At 34.1% G+C, this 20,155-nt stretch overlaps 1 protein-coding gene and 2 non-coding genes across 3 annotated transcripts in view; 2 read left to right on the top strand and 1 right to left on the bottom strand.

Moving 5' to 3' along the window:
• Positions 1–20,155, bottom strand: part of LOC138698214 (UPAR/Ly6 domain-containing protein crok-like) — a 321,928-nt gene that overhangs the window by 216,613 nt on the left and 85,160 nt on the right. The window lies entirely within an intron of this gene.
• TRNAK-CUU (transfer RNA lysine (anticodon CUU)) lies at positions 3,883–3,955 on the top strand. The gene has a single exon. It is a non-coding gene; the product is annotated as a tRNA-Lys (tRNA).
• On the top strand, positions 9,094–9,166 carry TRNAK-CUU (transfer RNA lysine (anticodon CUU)). The gene has a single exon. It is a non-coding gene; the product is annotated as a tRNA-Lys (tRNA).

The raw sequence follows: 20,155 nt of genomic DNA, 5'->3' as shown, positions 1-20,155 counted from the left end.
GAAATGCGTTGAAATGAAATCTAAGGAACCATCATCATCATTATCATCATCATTATCGTTGTGCGGGTCTAAACGACAAGTGCAACATGATGCTCAGTGCAAATATTCCTCTAAAGAAATTGAGTGATCCCCGTTTTAGAGTTTTTCTTCAGAAATTCTCTCGATACAAAAACTGTTTAAGCGATAGGCGAAGACGATTCAGCTTCGACAACTTACGAGAATATATCGTCGTTTACTGCAACGCTGGTAATTGCATCAATGATGACGAGGACTGAACCTTGCAAGGTATGTACTACAGTACGTTATTTTTCTTTTCCTTCTGACTGTACGGAGATACAGTAGCATGTTGACGTCGTCTATTTTACGTTTAAAACCTGTTCAGCCAATGGTCTGAATGAAAAAAATGTAACATATAGTAAATGTGCACCTACATTCAACGATAAGTCATCCTGCATCCACTGTCTACTAATCATCAAAGAGTTGGGAAGCATGACTGAATAGACTTCATGTATGTCAGTCATTAATAAACTTATTTTTTCAATCTTCGTTTCCACTGTTACTATCTTCGTTGATCGTAGGCAATGTGTACAGTTCTGTGTAGAAACCTTTCACTTCATTCGGTATGTACACAAAATCTTCTTAAGGTCTCCATTTTTTTTTAAATTAATTGATAGCCTCGAATTATAAGCTACTGTAGGTTTGTTGGCAATTCAAACGGTAAATTTTCATCACAAACTGAACGAAGGTAGAGTAAAAATAAACGTTCTTGGAGGTTTTTTTTTACATATTTTACACATATTACGTTAATTACGCATTATTTACGCGTATTTTACTGTAATGTAATTAATGTTTTACGCGTAAAGTCACAACTCTGGATGTGTGTGGTAAAATGTTGATGTAAAAAAAGTCAACGGTATGCCAATATCTGAATTTTTATATAAAGTAAGGCAATGCTTGCTTATATGGAAGTTCAAAGACGTTTCCAGTGGAAAGTGAATTAGTGAAGGTCATGTGTTATGTACATTTTTTAAATACCTACATAATTATGTAACACGTTATATATCTTCGAAAGTTATATTGGAAGCAAGAAAAATGATCATCAGAAGAAATAGGATAAAATGAAATAATAATAATAATAATAATAATAATAATAATAATAATAATAATAATAATAACAATAATAATAATAACAATAATAATAATAATCATAATATGGAGAGCAAGGAAAAGATAAGGAAGAGATTGAAGAAAGGAGGGGAAGGGAGGTAATAAGGAGAAGCAGCAAAAGAGTAGGAAGAGAAAATAAATAGAAGAGGACGAGAAACAAGACAGAAGGGAGAATAGGAAGAGTAGGAGCAAGAAGGGAAAAGAAAGGAGAAGAAGGGTGTATGAAAGAGGAAGGAGAGATGAAAGAGAAGGCGAGGAAGAGCAAGAATAACAATGTTAATAGAAAAACAAAGAGGAACTACAGTGGAGTAAGAGAGAGTGTTGGAGGAGGACAAGCAAAAGAAGGCGAAGAGTAGGAGAAAACAATTACTAGGCATGAACCTGATGTATAGATATGAGATTATCGCCCGTCCTACTCGATACATGTTCAGAATTAGACTTATTTTAAAACACTATTAAACTTTAGTTTCTGAGAAACCCGCGATTAGTTACGATATAATACGCAAATTTGTGAAGTTTAAATGTTGGATTATCGATGGTCTATTATTCAAGCTGTCTTATGGCGAAGTACATCAACATTGGTTAAAAACGCAGTAATCATAAGTTACGAAACGACGGTTAAACAGTAACCATGGTTAAAATGTATTTTTTGTGCACCATTCATAATCACCGATTACTTAAACATGGTTAGCTGACACTTCATTTAACCAGAGTGAAGTCTATGATGGTACACTGTTTCTACAAAACGACTAAAGAAAAGCATCCATTCCTCTGCAAAGATAATAGTCAACGTCTAAATACGACTGCGCTTACTCCGTTCTACATAGAAACGAACGTGTCCTATATTTTCGCGTTGCAGTTGTTTGCCTTTGGGCACTGTTATGTTTGCGAGTTGCATTTCTTTGTTTTTCAGTGCTGTTAGGTTAAAATCGTACAAAATGAAAAATTAAATACAAAAATGATTATATCCCAATGTGAGTTTGAAGTATTGTTAGACTTAATTACTATATACAGTATGAAAAAAATGGAATATCCGTAAAGGAAAAGGATGAAGATTAGTACGAATGTGTGTACGATCCAGAACCCCATTTATAATAGAGAACTTGCATTATCATAAGATCCTTCCATAACCTCTCTTCTTTCAGCCAATGACGTAAAAGAAGAGATAATAAAGTACAGAAAATATCGGTTGCATAGAATCGTAATATAAGAAGCCGATTCATAGGAGATATACGACTGTTTCTGTGAAATTTTCTGTCACCTAATTCCTCGTAAGATTTCTCTCTTTCCACTGAAGAAACTTCACGCTCCCCATAATCTCTATCCAAGTAATTCAATTACTGTACAGTAATAATCGTCTTCGAAATAATCATCTGTGGATCTGGCCGCCATTTTGTTTTACTTGGCCTACTAATCACTGGTTATCTCCTTTAACCGCTCGAATATGGCCGGTTACAGATTACCGCGATTAACCTCCTATTTGAATCCTAACCAAGGTCAATACACCGTAAAAAATGCTTAATCAGCGGTTAGGTGGCAATTTTAACTGGTGGTTACACTAACCGACGTTGATGCACATGGACATTAGTGAGATAATGATATATTTTAACTTGGACAGTGCAGATGTGCAAAAAAATTATCATTTGGGTAATTTTGCTCATTAGCGAGACTCTTCTTTGAGAACAACGTGAAGGAAACGTCGTCGCCTTCATAATCATCATCAACATCATCATCAGTGCAATGTTGATCTATCTTATTTGTTAAGCGATCAGTTATAGGCATTACTTCCTAACTTTGTATTAGTGTGGGCAAAGATAAAAAAGAAGGAGGGAACTTGTAGTTAATACCTCACAGCGTCTCTTTATTTGTTGGGCGGACAGTAGAAAGTGGTAATAAATTCTGGATTTAGAGGACGATATAATTTTGTTGGTATATCACAGATAATGCTCGCGTGTACAGTGTACATGAATCCTGTTGATTACGCCTTGATTGTAGATATTTTACGTCAGGTACAGGTAGGCCTTTTTTCAGTTCTTTCGCTTGTTCATATTGTGATATTACTTTCTGGTTTTACGTAATTGTTACATCTTTTTCAGGGAATTTCTATTCGTTTCAACAACACTTTTATTGTCTTACGTCATTACCACAGTATACATTTCTTAGATGTATAAATATGATTTTATAAACGTTTAGTAGAAGTATGTATATTTACGCTTTCATTTTAAATGAATTGTAGGCCTATGTAGATGCGAGAAAATAAATAATTACAATAAAACTGTCTATTACGGTGTGTACATTAGAATAAACGGATAATATTGTTTACATATTAGGCCTAATTTAATAATTTAATACGCATCGAATTTTTTACATTTCTGTTTTAATACGTGTGAAATATTGAATAAAAAATCAGTTAATAGCACACCAGAGATTGTCTGTGCTATTTATAAGGAATAACATGTGTTTTCAAAAAAAATATTGAATGTTTTATTGTGAAATATGTCCAATTTTTTCCTCCTCCTCTTATTTTTATTTTTCTGACAATTAATAGTTAATTAAATACAAGGTCTCCTTATTAAGAATGCTTAAAAATAAAAATTGTTGTTATTGTTTTCGTGAGGAATTGCTTAATGTAAACAAACACATTGCCAAGTTCTGAGATGGGTGACCTGAATTCAAGTAACAGCCTATCACAGTGTGTGAGAGTTCAATCCGTATGCCCGGCTAGCTCAGTCGGTAGAGCATGAGACTCTTAATCTCAGGGTCGTGGGTTCGAGCCCCACGTTGGGCGTAACTTTTAGTTATTAAATTTGTATTGAATATAATAGTCTATGTAAATTTATTTGCGAAGTTCTTATTTCTTGTAAGTATGCACATTATACTATTCACAAAAAGTTTAATTAAGTTGTATTGGTATTATTGTATCATTTTATTCCATTTCTATTGCTATATGTCCTGTATTTTGTATTTATGTGTATTTTTTGTATATATTTATAATATGTAATTTTATATTTACAATATGTAAATTAGCAATTGAAAAAAATGTAAGGTTTCATTAAATTTTTACACACACACACACACAGGTATATATATATATATATATATATATATATATATATATATATATATTGGTATTTCCAACAAATTTATAGTCTCCTTACCCACACATTCTACAGGCGTCTGAAATTGAAGATGATCATAAGTTTTTGATGTAGAATTACGTCCTTCCCCGAGTGTCGGTGAGGGGGCGCGTACGCGAGTTCTGGATGTCCCAAAATGTGAAACACTTGAAACATTTACTGCATTGAAGAGCTACATTAACAATATTGTAGTTAGATAGAGAACAGATGTCGTTACTTAACAATATGTTTGTCTACAGGTGTCTGCAATTGGACATTATTATTATTATTATTATTATTATTATTATTATTATTATTATTATTATTAGCTGGCTACGGACTGGAAGGTCCGGGGTTCGAGCCCAGGTGGTAACAGGATTTTTTCTCGTTGCCAAACTTTCAAAACGGCCCCGAGGTTCACTCAGCCTCCTATAAAATTAAGTAGGCTACCGGGTCTTCCTCGGGGATAAAAGGCGGTCAGAGCGTGGTGACGACCACACCACCTCATTCTAGTGTCGAGGTCATGGAAAGCATGGGGCTCTACCTCCATGCCCCCCAAGTGCCTTCATGGGATGTTACGGGGATGCCTTTACCTTTTACCTTTATTATTATTATTATTATTATTATTATTATTATTATTATTATTATCTACTTTTGTAGTTATTCATATTGTCTTTTATAATAATTCTAGTTAGCTCTATTGAAACGTCGACCTGGTTGGTACGTTGGTATAGCGCTGGCCTTCTATGCCCAAGGTTGCGGGTTCGATCCCGGGCCAGGTCGATGGCATTTAAGTGTGCTTAAATGCGACAGGCTCATGTCAGTAGATTTACTGGCATATAAAAGAACTCCTGCGGGACAAAAATCCGGCACATCCGGCGACGCTGATATAACCTCTGCAGTTGCGAGCGTCGTTAAATAAAACATAACATTTTTTTCTATTGAAACTTTTATGGCTAGGGTCACGTGATGCTTTAATCATTTCTGCTTTAGCAATTGCATCCAACCCAAGGACAGAAAATGTTTTGAATAGGAATTATTCATACTCACTAGATAGTATTGCAGCATCGTCACAGTTAAACCATGTTGCTGGTAGGGAAATAATTATGAAGCTATTTATATTATTGAAAAAATATATGCCAATATTATAATTATGTAAACGTGACATATCCGAAAAACTCAATAGTACTACTTCAGCTTTACGCTATAATTAGATTACATGTTTGCATACAGTACGGTAACATTTCAACAAAATAATGATGTTTGAAACACGAATGTTGTGCCTTAAGAATTGGGCAGTAGACTAGCGAAATTGGTTTAATTAATGGAGAATTAACAAATATACAGAGGATGAAACATTTACGTCTTACATCCTCTTTTAACACAAGTACAGTATATATTTCCACAGTGTGGAATCCACACCACCAGATAATGTTTTACTAAAAACTTTCTGATTCAGATATTATAATGAAATGGAACGTCGACATATAATAACTTATTAATTAAAGTTGTGGATATTGCAACTTTAAATAAAATTATGAAGTTATTCGACGCAGTGTGTCCTCCAAGCACAAAACATTTTTAACCTACCTACTACCGTCTAGTTGGCTGTCATAAGTCTGCATAAAATGGGAAGCGAAATGTTTGCTGGCTTGGTCTAGCGCTGGAACCAATTGCAGTCAAGGCCAGTGGAGTCCTGCAGCCCGGAGCCGTGGCGCTACTGCTCCTGTGTTCGTAATTCTGCACCACGATACAGAAAAAACCTCTATTATCCGTGGAACTATTGACCAGATATTTTGTATTCGACAGATAATGGAGAAAAAATGGGAGTATAAGGGTACAGTGCATCAGTTATTCATAGATTTCAAAAAGGCATATGACTCGGTTAAGAGAGAAGTTTTATATGATATTCTTATTGAATTTGGTATTCCCAAGAAAGTAGTTCGGTTAATTACAATGTATCTCAGTGAAACGTACAGCAGAGTTCGTATAGGTCAGTTTCTGTCAGATGCGTTTCCAATTCACTGTGGGCTAAAGCAAGGATATGTACTATCACCTTTACTTTTTAACTTTGCTCTAGAGTATGCCATTAGGAAAGTCCAGGATAACAGAGAGGGTTTGGAATTGAACGGGTTACATCAGCTGCTTGTCTATGCGGATGACGTGAATATGTTAGGAGAAAATCCACAAACGATTAGGGAAAACACGGGAATTTTACTGGAAGTAAGTAAAGAGATAGGTTTGGAAGTAAATCCCGAAAAGACAAAGTATATGATTATGTCTCGTGACCAGAATATTGTACGAAATGGAAATATAAAAATTGGAAATTTATCTTTTGAAGAGGTGGAGAAGTTCAAATATTTGGGAGCAACAGCAACAAATATAAATGATACTCGGGAAAAAATTAAACACAGAATAAATATGGGAAATGCCTGTTATTATTCGGTTGAGAAGCTCTTATCATCCAGTCTGCTGTCAAAAAATCTGAAAGTTAGAATTTATAAAACAGTTATATTACCGGTTGTTCTATATGGATGTGAAACTTGGACTCTCACTTTGAGAGAGGAACATAGGTTAAGGGTGTTTGAGATTAAGGTGCTTAGGAAAATATTTAGGGCTAAGAGGAATGAAGTCACAGGAAAATGGAGAAAGTTACACAACACAGAACTGCACGCATTGTATTCTTCACGTGACATAATTAGGAACATTAAATCCAGACGTTTGAGATGGGCAGGGCATGTAGCACGTATGGGCGAATCCAGAAATGCATATAGAGTGTTAGTTGGGAGGCTGGAGGGAAAAAGACCTTTAGGGAGGCCGAGATGGGAAGATAATATTAAAATGGATTTGAGGGAGGTGAGATATGATGATAGAGACTGGATTAATCTTGCTCAGGATAGGGCTTATGTGAGGACGGCAATGAACCTCCGGGTTCCTTAAAAGCCAGGAAGTAAGTAATGAAAGAGTTGACTGAACGGTTAATCGAAAAGATCGGATAATCCGTACCATAAAATATTATCGTAAATTAAGTGAATAATACTTCAACTATCGCAATTTCCTTCGTGGTCTTGTGTTTAACACGCTTGGTAGTGAACCAAAAGTTCATTAATTTAAGATCGGTTGTCAACGACGTGTTTTTAAGGGGTAAGAAAATTCCTTGTAATGGCTTTCAGCAGAAAGATAGGAATAGTAGTGGTCTCATGTTGTAGATTTACATACTGTATACACTTTATATTTGATTTTTACTAAATCGCGCACAGCTGTAACATCACTCTCGTATTCTGATGCGAGATGACCTACAGTTTCTCTTTCCCCAAACAACTTATTTTCATTTTGTTCAATACTTAACACAACACTTTTCTTTTAACACTCATGGAATTCATTTTATATAGAAGTTGTACAGTACGGCAACTCGAACAGCAGACTAAACTATGTAAATGATTGTAATAACACTCTCTAGAAAAAATACCTACTAATATAACGTACAATAGTACTTCACATGTTTCTGTAGCAAAGAAAAAAAAAGCGAGAGAAAAACAGTCGGATAATCCGCCAATGGGTTAATAGGGTGACAGATAATTGGAGTTCTACTGTATTTCACATTACGCCCGCGGTTCCACTCGCCTCGGTCGAATAATACACAGAACAGTGCGGTCAGAACTAGCGAGTGGTGACAATAATAGGAAAAATGTTAGCTCCCCTTTAGGAGAGACATAGACCTCTGTAATTTATAGTGAGAAGAAGTCAGAAAATTGACTGGAATTAGAAAAGAATAACGTTGTCGGGGAAAAATGTAAATGTCTAATTGTTTTTATATTATCTCTACTTGGTTAAAAACTTTAACCGTAATATAGGCCTACTTATGTAAAACAGGGTTCGTATGTGGGGGGGGGGACGTAACACTAATTTTGTTCAACAAAATCCATTGCCTTGATTAATTCGTTTTCAGAGAAAGTTTCAAAATTTTTCTCAATTAAATTTTTTCTCCTTTTCCTTTAAAATGAATTATTGTTGCTGATTTATTGTTAATTTCTCAGTTTTATTTGAGAGCGGTGTAGTGAAGAGTATGCTTATATGGTTATATCCTTCTGACAATTAATACTGGACAGGTGGATATTGCGCTTCTGCCCGGTCAGCACGGCACAGGACCACCGCTGAGACAACACAAGACAGTATGTAACAAATGACAAAGCTCCAGTTCCTTAGACTGAAATTGTCTTATGCAGGGAATCAACCACACGGACCGCTTGGATGGGAAGCACATACGGTATTTAAATAAAGGCTATGGACACTTCAAAATAGGAATTTACGAGTAAAATGACAAATTTTTTCAAAACAAAAATAGCATAAATGTCATCTTCTGGTTTGCACAATATCTTTACATCCCATAAACTGTGTCACTTCTGAAATGTGTATTTATGGCCCATATAGAATTATTGTATAAGGTACCCTGCGTGAATACTAGATAACCGATATCAAAACGATATGCCTATCCCGACCATCAATGCTTGCTTTGAACTCAAGTGAAACTCGTATCTCTCTCACTCTCTCTATTTTTTAAGTAGTCTTCCATTCGTATACACGTCATTGATACTGACCCTTTTTCCAGTTCAAACACGAGGACAATCCGTTCAGCGGGAGTGGTGAAAATACGATCTTCGAAGAGGAAGAAAGCGAAATAATGTCGATAGGACTTTATTCTCTGTGTGTAGTTTATTTTAGACGCACTACAAATAAGACTAGATTGTGCTTAGCAATGACGCATCAGTGGCTCTTTAGTATACATGTTATGAAGACTCCGAAATCTGTCGCCCGGCTAGCTCAGTCGGTAGAGCATGAGACTCTTAATCTCAGGGTCGTGGGTTCGAGCCCCACGTTGGGCGTGAAGTTTTTTTTTTATTTTACGCATAAGTAAAGTCAATTGTAATTATGAAAGTTTTTAATTCAATCAATATTTCATCTTGTAAATAGCGCAAAATTATATTAAATACTGACAGACAAAAACTCAAATATTCATAAATCGTACTGTTCCTTTGTTGTACATTACCTTTAGAAACAATCTTTATCATTAGTAAAAGAATCGTTCATAATATTCCACATTATTGTACCAGTCAGTGTTGTAAAATATTACCATGCCAACTAAAACTGACTTTTATTATGACTGCACAACTTTTGTCATAAAGTTAATATTATGAAATAATTTGTTGTGCAATAATATTTAATACATAATTTTATTGTCCTCACAGCATCCCCCTTTCTCCATAGACCATGATATCTAACTACCCAATGTTATAAATTTTATGTTATTTCTTTATTAACTGTTCTATAATGTTGTCGTACAAAAAATAACATATGAAACAAGTTTATAATGTTATACAGTTATTGTATTCGTAAAAATTAGAAAAATCGTTTCGCTCGTTTCCTAAAAACTGATTCGTGCAATAAAGTGTAACATTATGAACTTGTTTCATAATATGCTATTATATAGCATGTATCCAGATGGATGAAATAGTGAATGTTTATTAAATTTCGAAATTATTTAATATGATGAACTGTTACCATGCCGCTCAAGTCTGTAAAAATGTGGTTTGGATATAAAAGAATAGAATAAAAATTGTAACAAATACAATTTTAAAACGGTAATAAAGGACCACTCTATCTTTATTTGATATTTTTCTCTCTTACTGTCTTTGCTTTATCTTTCTTTTTGTCATTTTCTGCTATGTTTAGTGTCTTTTTCATTTATGTCTAGTTGTCTTTATTTAGTAAATTTCTAGGAGACGGGCTTCTGGTTGGATCTAGTAACTATTAACAATTTTTTTAGATTTCAGTTTTAGTGATTTTTTGTTAGTGAGTTCTAGGTTTTCATACCAGGTGTCGTCTGGATTTTCGTTCATTTTGAATGGATAATATCGTCAATGGATTGTAGTTGGTTTGACGTGAGTAGTTGTGTATTTTCTCTGAATACGGAAGCGATTGAAACTTTGTCGTTTTATAATATTTGTGAAAGATGTGTAAATATAGAAAAGAGTATTCAGTTTTGTGTCGATTTCGGTTTAATTCCTTCGCTGGAGAATAAGAATTGTGTCGATTGTGGAGAAGATAACTTTGTTTTTTACGTTTTCAAGGAATGATTTACTCAACTTTCTGTATAGGTTAAGGTGTCATAAGTGTTCGAAGAGGACTTCATTTTGTATAAATACATGGTTTAATTATGTGATGTTGACTGCACGTCAGAGTATTGGTTCAATTCTTTGATGATTGCATGGTTTAACTTTAGAAGCGGTTGCTTCTGAAATCATTGAAGTTTTTTGGTAAGTTGAACAATTATGATGTTTTGTATTGTTTTTTTAGTGATTTTCGGGGGTTAAGGACGGCTTGCCCCCCCCCCTTAAAATATCAATATATGTATAATTTTTCATCTTGGATTTTGGGATGTTTGGTGGTATTTGAAGTTCATAGTTGGCAGTACATTCCTGGGAGTTTCGTCCGCCATCCTGGATTTTGCCCTTCTCCTAGGAAACTAAGGCGCATGTAATTTGAGGAATATTTATTAGGGTCCGCTAATCCGATATAAAATTTGAGGAAAAATTCTTCAATGTGTCATTGTAATCTGAGGAGTGAATGATCGCCAGTCTATATACGATCGTTTTAATAACGATTCTGTTTAATATAGTTTTTTTTTTAAATGTCCAGTCAATATTTAACAAACTTAATGAACTGGTTATTTTTTGAATGAAGAAAACACTTCATGTTTTTGTGTTTCTGAACTTTGGTGCAACGTTAACAATATTGTGATCTTGCTGTACTCGAAGGTTTTGTATGTTGTACATTTTATCGTAGTGTTTATAATATCAATTTCAAAGTTCTTGACGTATCTAAATTTTACACTGAAAAGCACTTTGAAGTGTGCTAGTTGCTGTTATTATATTGGACTTTGACGTTATTATTTTATCTGTATATCGATCTCCAAGTGACGATATGAATATCTTTATGGAAGTAATGGAGAAATTACTTACTGCCTTGTGTCTTTACAGTATACCATTAATTTTATGTGGGGATATTAATATTGATATAATTTGTGTACTAACACTACAAATCAATATATGACTTGAGGCTTTCCCGGCGTTTGATGTAGATGTTATTCTACTACAAATCAAATTTTAAACTCGTTGAGATCTGTTAATTGCTACTGTTTGAACACAAAACCTACAAGAGGTGATACCTGTCTGGATAACGTTATTACAAATTTTCCACGATCTTCGATTAATGTTGATGTTTTAAAAGTTTCGCTCTCTGACCATGATGCTTTTTTGACAAAAATATTTAATAAAAAGTGTAATACCAATTCGGATATTACTTGAACAAAAGAAGTGAAAGTGCGTTCTTTCGATGAATTGAGTTTGAATATTACGTTAAGGCATTCATGTCAACTGATGTCCATATGGGCAAGGCGCGCTTTAGAGCTCAGGAGAACCTGAGCGTTTTACGGCGGAAAGGAAAGAGACATACGAAAGAGTTATAGTCCCGTCACTCTTATTTCCGGCAGCCAATCACATTGTAGGTCGGCTACATTTAAACGTTTGCGTCTTGTGATTCGCTGATGATAAAGAAGGCTCGATAAATACTTAATATAATCGCCCCCCATTTTGGCTCTTTCGTTGGCGTTCGCAGAAAGCGTTATTTGCCGCTCAATTATTTGCTGAATGACAGTGCGTTTGATTTAATATCATAGGAGGTACGACATGATAATGTTTAACGATGTGGCAAATAGATCCCTCGTCCGGTAGCTCGGCAACGAAAGAACAAAAATGGCGAACGATACTACCTACTTAGACTTTATAAAGCCTTCACTTTCTAAGACGTAAGCAAAGAGGCGAAGTCACGCCGGAAATAACAGCGTCGCAACTATAGTACATGCTGCTTGGTCGAGCTATATACAGGGATGGCCAGCACTGATTCAATGGATAAAGGAAAGAGAAAAACTGTATCCATATTAATTTTTAGATTTGTCTGAGAGGTGTAAGTGCATTATAAGAATGTAAGGTTTAATTTTAATGCTCATTTTTCACAAGCGTGCTTTTTTATTCAAAAGAAATATTTTGTAAACTTTTTACAGAAAAGTGAAATTTTCAGATGTTTATTTAGGAGCCTTACAGATACTGAAACAATGTTTTCGTAAATCTAATATATTGTAAATATGTATTACTGAAGATAGTGTATTAAAAATTTTGAAAATATTCGCATGGAAATGAATTAACAAAGTAGCTACTGTTACATCATAAACAAGAGATATGTGCCCATGTGTTGTAAAAACGTTAGCGCTGCAGCTTCAACAAATTTCGAGAAAATTTAATATTCTGATGATAGGAAGTTGAGCACAAATATCACCTTAAAAGCATAATGCGATAAGAGTTTTATTGTGTAATGTCAGTTACAGTTAAAACGTATACCTAGGTAACTTTGCTTTTTTACTATAATATTGTTTTGATTAGTTTGTTGATTACTTTTTATAAGGTTAAAGATACCATCAAGTTCAATTCCAACTTATCATGTCATACCCAATCTCTTTCTTTGGGATATCACTTTCTTTATGAATGATGTGTTTCATTCACTTAGTACAGTATAGTTGTACTACGGGATTTATATGAATATTCCTTCTTAACTCTGTATTATTTATTAACATTTAAAACACAACTGCAATATTAAAAAATTGGTGTTAGTACTTTCATTTCACAGACAATATAGATAATATCAAACAGAAAGAATTCATATAAAACGACATAATATTTCACGTTCCGTTTCAAGTTTGTGCACCACTGTTTTCTTAATCGAACAGGCTGTTTATTCATACACATAATCCTTCCTCTTTCCATATCTAGCGCTTAAAGCCCGCGCACGACGTCAAGGTCAGAAAAATGCGCTTTGCTTTTACATCACTACGTTAAGCTGTGTTGGTTGGGGTTTTGTTCTCAATTCTAATTCTAATAGTTTTGATAAATTTTTCTCTTATTTTCTTGAGAATTTTAATAATTGTAATTAAAATTAACGATAATCATGTAAAAAAAATAATAATAAATATCCGAAATGGTATAGGCCCTAATGAAGATTTAAGAAATCTGAAAGTTACAATTGCTAAACTGCATATTTATTTGGAATGGTATATTAAGTTCAATTTAGATATTAATTTAGCTAAAACAGAGTACTTAGAAGCTAAGAGAGAAAAGAAGTCTCAATTATATAATGAAACATTTATAAATAATTCTGTAGTGCTCGGGAAAAGTGACACAAGTCAGTTTCCACAAACCTTTTTTTATAATTTAGTGACAACTTACGGAACATCTGTTTGCTTGGAAAAAAAAATACATAGGTATTCCTCCCATTGCAATAATTCATACAGAAAAAATCAAATCGACATAAATCAGTGTAAGTTGTCAATAAATTATCAAAAAAGGTTTGTGAAAACTGACTTATGTCACTTTTCCCAAGCACTGCAGAATTCCATTAATGAATTTCAAGCCGCATGATCAATTATCAACAAAACTAGAAATTTGAACGTTGTCCATCAGGATTTTAATTTATCCTCTCAAATTTTTAGTGATTATTTTAGTAAGTCTGTTACAGATATTCAGTTAAGGGTTCCTCCTTGTATTACCTGGTTGGATTTTTTTTTCGAGATTTTCTCCAACCATAAGGCAAATGTCAGGTAATCTGTTAGCGAATCCTCGGTCTTATCTCATCTCACTATATCTCGCCAAAAAATTGTAAAAGGTTGAAATTTAAATTTAAAAAAATTGTAAAAATTGTAATTATTGTAATCTTGTAAAAATTTGACTTGTTTCACATCTTAAAAGCTTCATTGCTAATGTAAGATCTATGTAATATAATAAATGAAATGAAATGAAAATGCAATCGTATAATATTTTCTTGATAATAAATCAGCGTAATACCAATTCTTTTAAATGGCTTCCTGTTACTTGCCATGATAATTTTAATGTAGTTAATAGTTTGAATAGCTCTAATTCTAGAGACATTTTTATATTAATTCTGATCTTCTTAAACGTGTCATACCTTATATTTTGCAGCCGTCGACAGAGCTTGTATAGTTCATTGCTTTGAGACTGGTATCTTCCTGGAAATTTTGAAGATAGCTAAAAGGGTGATCCATCCAAAGCTGATAGTTATAGGCCCATATCTATTGTCCCTGTGTTTTTCATAGTTATTGAGACCGTAATGAATATGCAATTAATGCACTACCTGGAAATAAATTCATTGTTATCTTCATCACAATTTGTATTCAGGAAGGGATCCTTAACAATAGATGCTGCTGAAACGCTGGTATCTTATATTATTAATGATTTTGAGAGACATAATAGTACTGTGGTCACATTATGTGACCTTTTAAAGTCGTTTGATTGTGTATCTCATAAGATATTGATTTCCAAACTTGAATATTATGGTATAAATGAGGTTGAATGGGAATTATTTAAATCTTATCTACAGGGAATATCTCAAAAGGTTTGCTAAAGTGTTTTCTGTCCATCTCTTTTGAGGTCCGCCAATGGATCTTTCCTCCTCGGTCGATAATTTAACATTGCCTTTGGAAATCTGTTGTTACTCATTCTGATGTGATTTTTCTAGTTTTCTTGACATCGCCAAATACTGTATATTCAATCACTGGTTCAGCCTTGAGTTCCTCCATGATATCCTCATTCCGCTTGTGGTTGAATTTAAAGTATCCCGCAGTCCTCCTCATGAATCTCATCTCACATCCTGTGATCCTCCTAATATCATGGGCTCTTAAGGTCCATACCTCACTTCCATAAGAAAGAACTGGTCTTGCGAGAATATTATACAGGTGTAAACGGCTTGAAATTGCAGGCTTGAAAACACTATTGATTATGCTCATGGTTTTTGTGTATTTGTTGATTTTCTGAGATATATCCCTTTCAGATTATTTAATAGATAGACGGACAGATATTTACTATTATAATTAAATTAATAATTATATATATATATATATATGTATATATATATATTGTTTTCGTATATTTTTGTGTAAATTTTTTACTTGTTCCATGTCTCAGAGCTATAATCATAGTCTAGTATATACAGTCACGAAGGTCAATATGCATCCTTAGAAAGTTGCTAACCACTAGGATCGCTGCTATCGCCTCATTACAGACAATGCGAAATAGTACCTGCACAGTCTATTGTTTCAAGTACCCTCATAAACTTAAGCTCTGTGACTGTATATACTAGACTGTGCTATAATATTGATTCATTCTTGCTTTTTATTGATTACTCTCATTTAACAACTTATGATAAGTATTCTTTGTTGTGTGAAACAATGTTTCTTTTTCTGGAAACAGTAATAATAATATACTCGATGCTTTAGTAGATGCAGGTGCAGCATAGGCTTACTCTCTCGATATCGGAAAACGAACGTACCGGGAGTTTCACGTGAATCCACTCATTTCCTATCTTATTCTATCCATTGTAATCTATATTTGGGTCAGTGATATAAATGTTGGCGAAAACTAACGGAATGTTCTCACGCAATCGCACGTAATGATCAAATATAATGCAAGGCTGTAATTACGTGGAAAATGATGGCTAAAACTACAGTAACATTTAACATAATAACACAAACGTTTAATTTCTTCTTACTTCAGATTTACTAGTACACTGTACATTACTACATTAAATAGGCAACTATGTATTCTGAATGTACACATTTAAACATTCAAAGCAAATGTTAACCCAAACTCTTTTCATACGCGCATAATGCACAAATTCACCATGTTTGCAAGATATATTCCTTTATTAAAGTACAGGTAGGGTGACCAGACGTCCTCTTTTGACCGGACATGTCCTCCTTTTTAAGGCTTTGTCCGGAGACCGGGCAGATTTTTAAAAAATCAAGAAATGTCCTCCTTTTCGTAACTTGTAGCCTATGCCTAATATTTTGAAGTTATCTGATTTGCCTGTAGATGGCAGCAGCATCGACGGAATATACTCTTTCTGTCCTCTTTAATTTGACTTTCATAATTATGTAGTTAACTGTAAAATCATTATTATTAAGTTGCATCATAATTATTTTGTAATTAAATAGATATTAACATACTTTTAAGTACCGTAGTGTTATATGCCTACATCTGTACTGTAAATATTTTGTAATAAAACAGATAGGCTTTTGGCGTAATTTAAAGTATATATAGGCCTAAGTCTAAATAGCCACCGGCGTAGCTCAGTCGGCTAAGGCACGGGTTCGATCCCCGCTTGAGTTGATTACCTGCTTGGGTTTTTTCCGAGGTTTTTTCCTAATGTAAGGCAAATGTCAAGTAATCTATGGCGAATTCTGGGCCTCATCTCGCCAAATATCTCGCTATCACCAATCTCATCGACGCTAAATAACTCAGTAGTTGATACAGCGTCGTTAAATAACTAAGTAAAAAATAAATGTAAGTAGCCAACATAATAGCTTCTATCCTCTTTTTTTGGATACTATCCTCCATTTAGAAGCTTTGTGTCCTCTTTTTTTTTATCGATGTGACTGTGGTCACCCTAAGTAGGCCTACAGGAAGTTTTTGAAGTTGAACTGATTTGTCTGAGACTTTGTGTATTCTCTACTGTCTATTCTAGTGACATGGTGATATATCAACGTTGCTATAATGAATACATCATCTATCGTTATCGCTTCATATTGATTCTCATACATTCATTTTATTACTCTCGATTTTTAAAAGTCATATACAGTATTTTTATACATATTCAACCGAGAAAGAGAAATTGAACACAATAGAACAATACGAAATATACAGGCACACAAAAATACATCCACCTGAAATTCTCAACACACAACTCAGTTTCAGAACACACACACTTTTTGACTCACATTACACTACACAAACACACCCCCACAAAAAAACACAAAGACGCGAAGACAGGACCAACCAGTTCTGAGGATAGCCCATAACAGGCTGAAACTAGTCAACAAGGTACTATATATAATATTTAACACACGAAAACGATAAACTGTATATTTCGAAACAGTCTTTTTGTAAAACTTTGTATACTCAGCTATGGATGTGCGTGAATACGGAAGGGCGGACGAAAGGTCTTTTGCATTTAGTCGACCATTTAGACATGTCTCTCATGCATACAACACTCTGAGTTCTGAGTAAGGTGATTCGAAAATCTTATGGTTGCCATTTTAGTCCCGGAAGTATACATTCTGACCTCCGTTTCGATGAAGTGCGGGCGTCAGCAGTGGACATAATCATTTGTATGTTATTGGAACGGTGTATATTTGTGGCAGTTATTTTTGCAAGCCAGTACCTTTATATTAACAAGATTATTAGGAATATTAACACATATTTATATTCTTACATACAATCTGATTGCCAACTTAGGGTACGTACACGTTGGAGCGACGATAAACAATAAAAGAAGCAGCGATGCTGTATCAGAGAGAATTGAAGCATGCATTGTCATTGAGGTGTGCATATTGGAGTAACGATAAAAGCGAAGATGCACGATAAAAGCGACGAAAAACCAAAGTTCCATTTTCTTTGCTCTTGTCGTTCATATGATCTCTGATTAAGATAATATTAACCTGCATAAATACCGGTGATTATCAATATATCCGAATATTAATCGATTTATTATTATTTCGGCTTATTAAATTAATTATTGTAGATATTGACAAATTGATCAGTTGTGTATTTATTCGTCATATGTTATGTGATCACAAGAACCAATCACAACACAACGAATTTATACTATCTTCGGGATGAGAAACGGGTTGAATTTTGTACGTATTTAGGTTACATTAACCTTGAACTTAGCAGCTGATATTTCCTATATATCTTCTTTCATTAAGTGGACGCATAGGTAGAATATCTTCTACTGATAAAACAAAATGTTCGCTTCCCGCGTTCTCGTTGCTCCGATATGAACACTTGATTCTTTGATAATACCAAAGCGTCGCTAGATCATTTCTCTTATCGTTTATCGTTGCTCCTACGCGTACGTACCCTAAGACATACACAGACGTTAAAATTCGGGACTTATTGGATGAATAGGAATACCTTAGAGATGTCTTAGGCAAATGCGTAATGGCCACCAGCTATGCCCGTCTCAGATCGTCTTCAAACACTAGCGGGATGCCACTTACAGCAGATAGCCTCCTACTGATGCCAGCTTTTCTCCTTTGATGCTAACGAGTCTCTCTGCAAAGCGTCACTTTTTTAGCGCTGGAAACCCTTCCGGTTGTCAGCGAATATCGCTCATTGAGCTTCTCCATCTGGCTCACGGGCATAAACGTTTCACAGATTATCAGTAAACTGACTGGTCCATTTGGCATCAACGATGTCCATACACTTTACCCAGAAACCAGGTTTCTTATATGAAATGAAAAGAAGAAAATTCCCAGATAAATGCTCATCCTCCGATCTTATTCACAACAAGTATTACTCAGCCAGGGCTCGAACCCGATTTCGCGGAATGATAAGCTCGCGCTCTATCACTGAACTACTGGAGAGGAACAGCTTTACATAAAATTATTTTACGGAGTATTCCAGTTATGTTGTGTCATCCTAATTTCTAGCAATAACGGTAAAAAATGTTTCAGATATGAACCAATTACAGCCTTGATTCTTCAGAAAATTATCGAAATCTCAGGTTTACCTTTATCGTTTTGGACTTTACCAACTCCAGCTTTCAGTTAAATTTTTAGGTTTGGTCTTTTATGAACATTTAACATGGGATAAGCATATTTTAGCTGTCTGTGAGAAAATTGCTCCGATGTCTGGTATTTTGAAAAGGCTTTAAAAGATATTTGCCTATATCTTGTCTCTTAAATGTATATCATGCTTTTATCCATTCTCATTTAATGTATATGTCATTTATTTGGGGACATTATAAGAAAAATGCTTTGAGACCTTTACAAATTATTCAAAATAGAGCTTTAAGAAATTTATTGGGTTTACATACAAAAGGACTTAACCATTTTTAACAACAAATTTTAACCAACTTCCTTTAGAATATAGACTTTTACCAAATTGCCGGTGTTTTAAGAATAATTGTTTAAAAGTACGTTTTTGGGAAGATTATTTATTTTAATTCTCAGTTGATTTATTTATTTCATGGTTTCAAACTTTCTCTTCTTTCTGCCCAAAACTTTATGTTATCTTACTATTTGTTCTTATTCTGCTTCCTTTCTTTAATAAATTCTTGTATTATTGTTTGTTTTCACAGAGTGTAGTTTCATGACTTTTCAATTACATTGTATAACATAATGTATGTGTTCTTGTATAGCCCCTACATATGAGTTATACTCGTTGGGGCATACTCAATAAAATAAAAATAAATAAATAAAAAGTAAAATTCGGTATGCACTGCAACATGGCGACAATGCGAGCATTACAAATAGTTTTTGCCAAGCGACAAATGTTTAAATATATTAAATAATTCAGAATTCGAAGGTATAAAACGCAGAAAAAAATATAAATTATGGGTGGAGTCGATCTCAAAAGTGAGATATCCCTACCTACGTGATTATTAATTGAAACGAGAAACACTAGCTCAACGGATAGCAAACATTTTAACAGATAGGGATACCGTATTAACACGAGAAAGTCAAGGTGATAAATATAGAGTATACTGTGAAAACCATATGAAATGTGACAGCAAATCTGGTACAAGAGAAATATTTAGAGAATATCAATGAAATTTCAACTTGTTTGTAGATAAAGAATTTGAATGTGCTAGAGATGCAAGAAATTTCAAAAGGAAACAGTTATAGAACATGCCAAAGATAAGAAAGGTCAGTGTTGTAGCAATAAAATCAAACTGCTTTAAATTATGTG

Source organism: Periplaneta americana, chromosome 4, assembly GCF_040183065.1.
Source record: "Periplaneta americana isolate PAMFEO1 chromosome 4, P.americana_PAMFEO1_priV1, whole genome shotgun sequence".
Lineage (NCBI taxonomy): Eukaryota > Metazoa > Arthropoda > Insecta > Blattodea > Blattidae > Periplaneta > Periplaneta americana.
The sequence above is the reverse complement of the archived record's forward strand: the minus strand, read 5'-3'. Positions and strand labels throughout refer to the sequence as shown.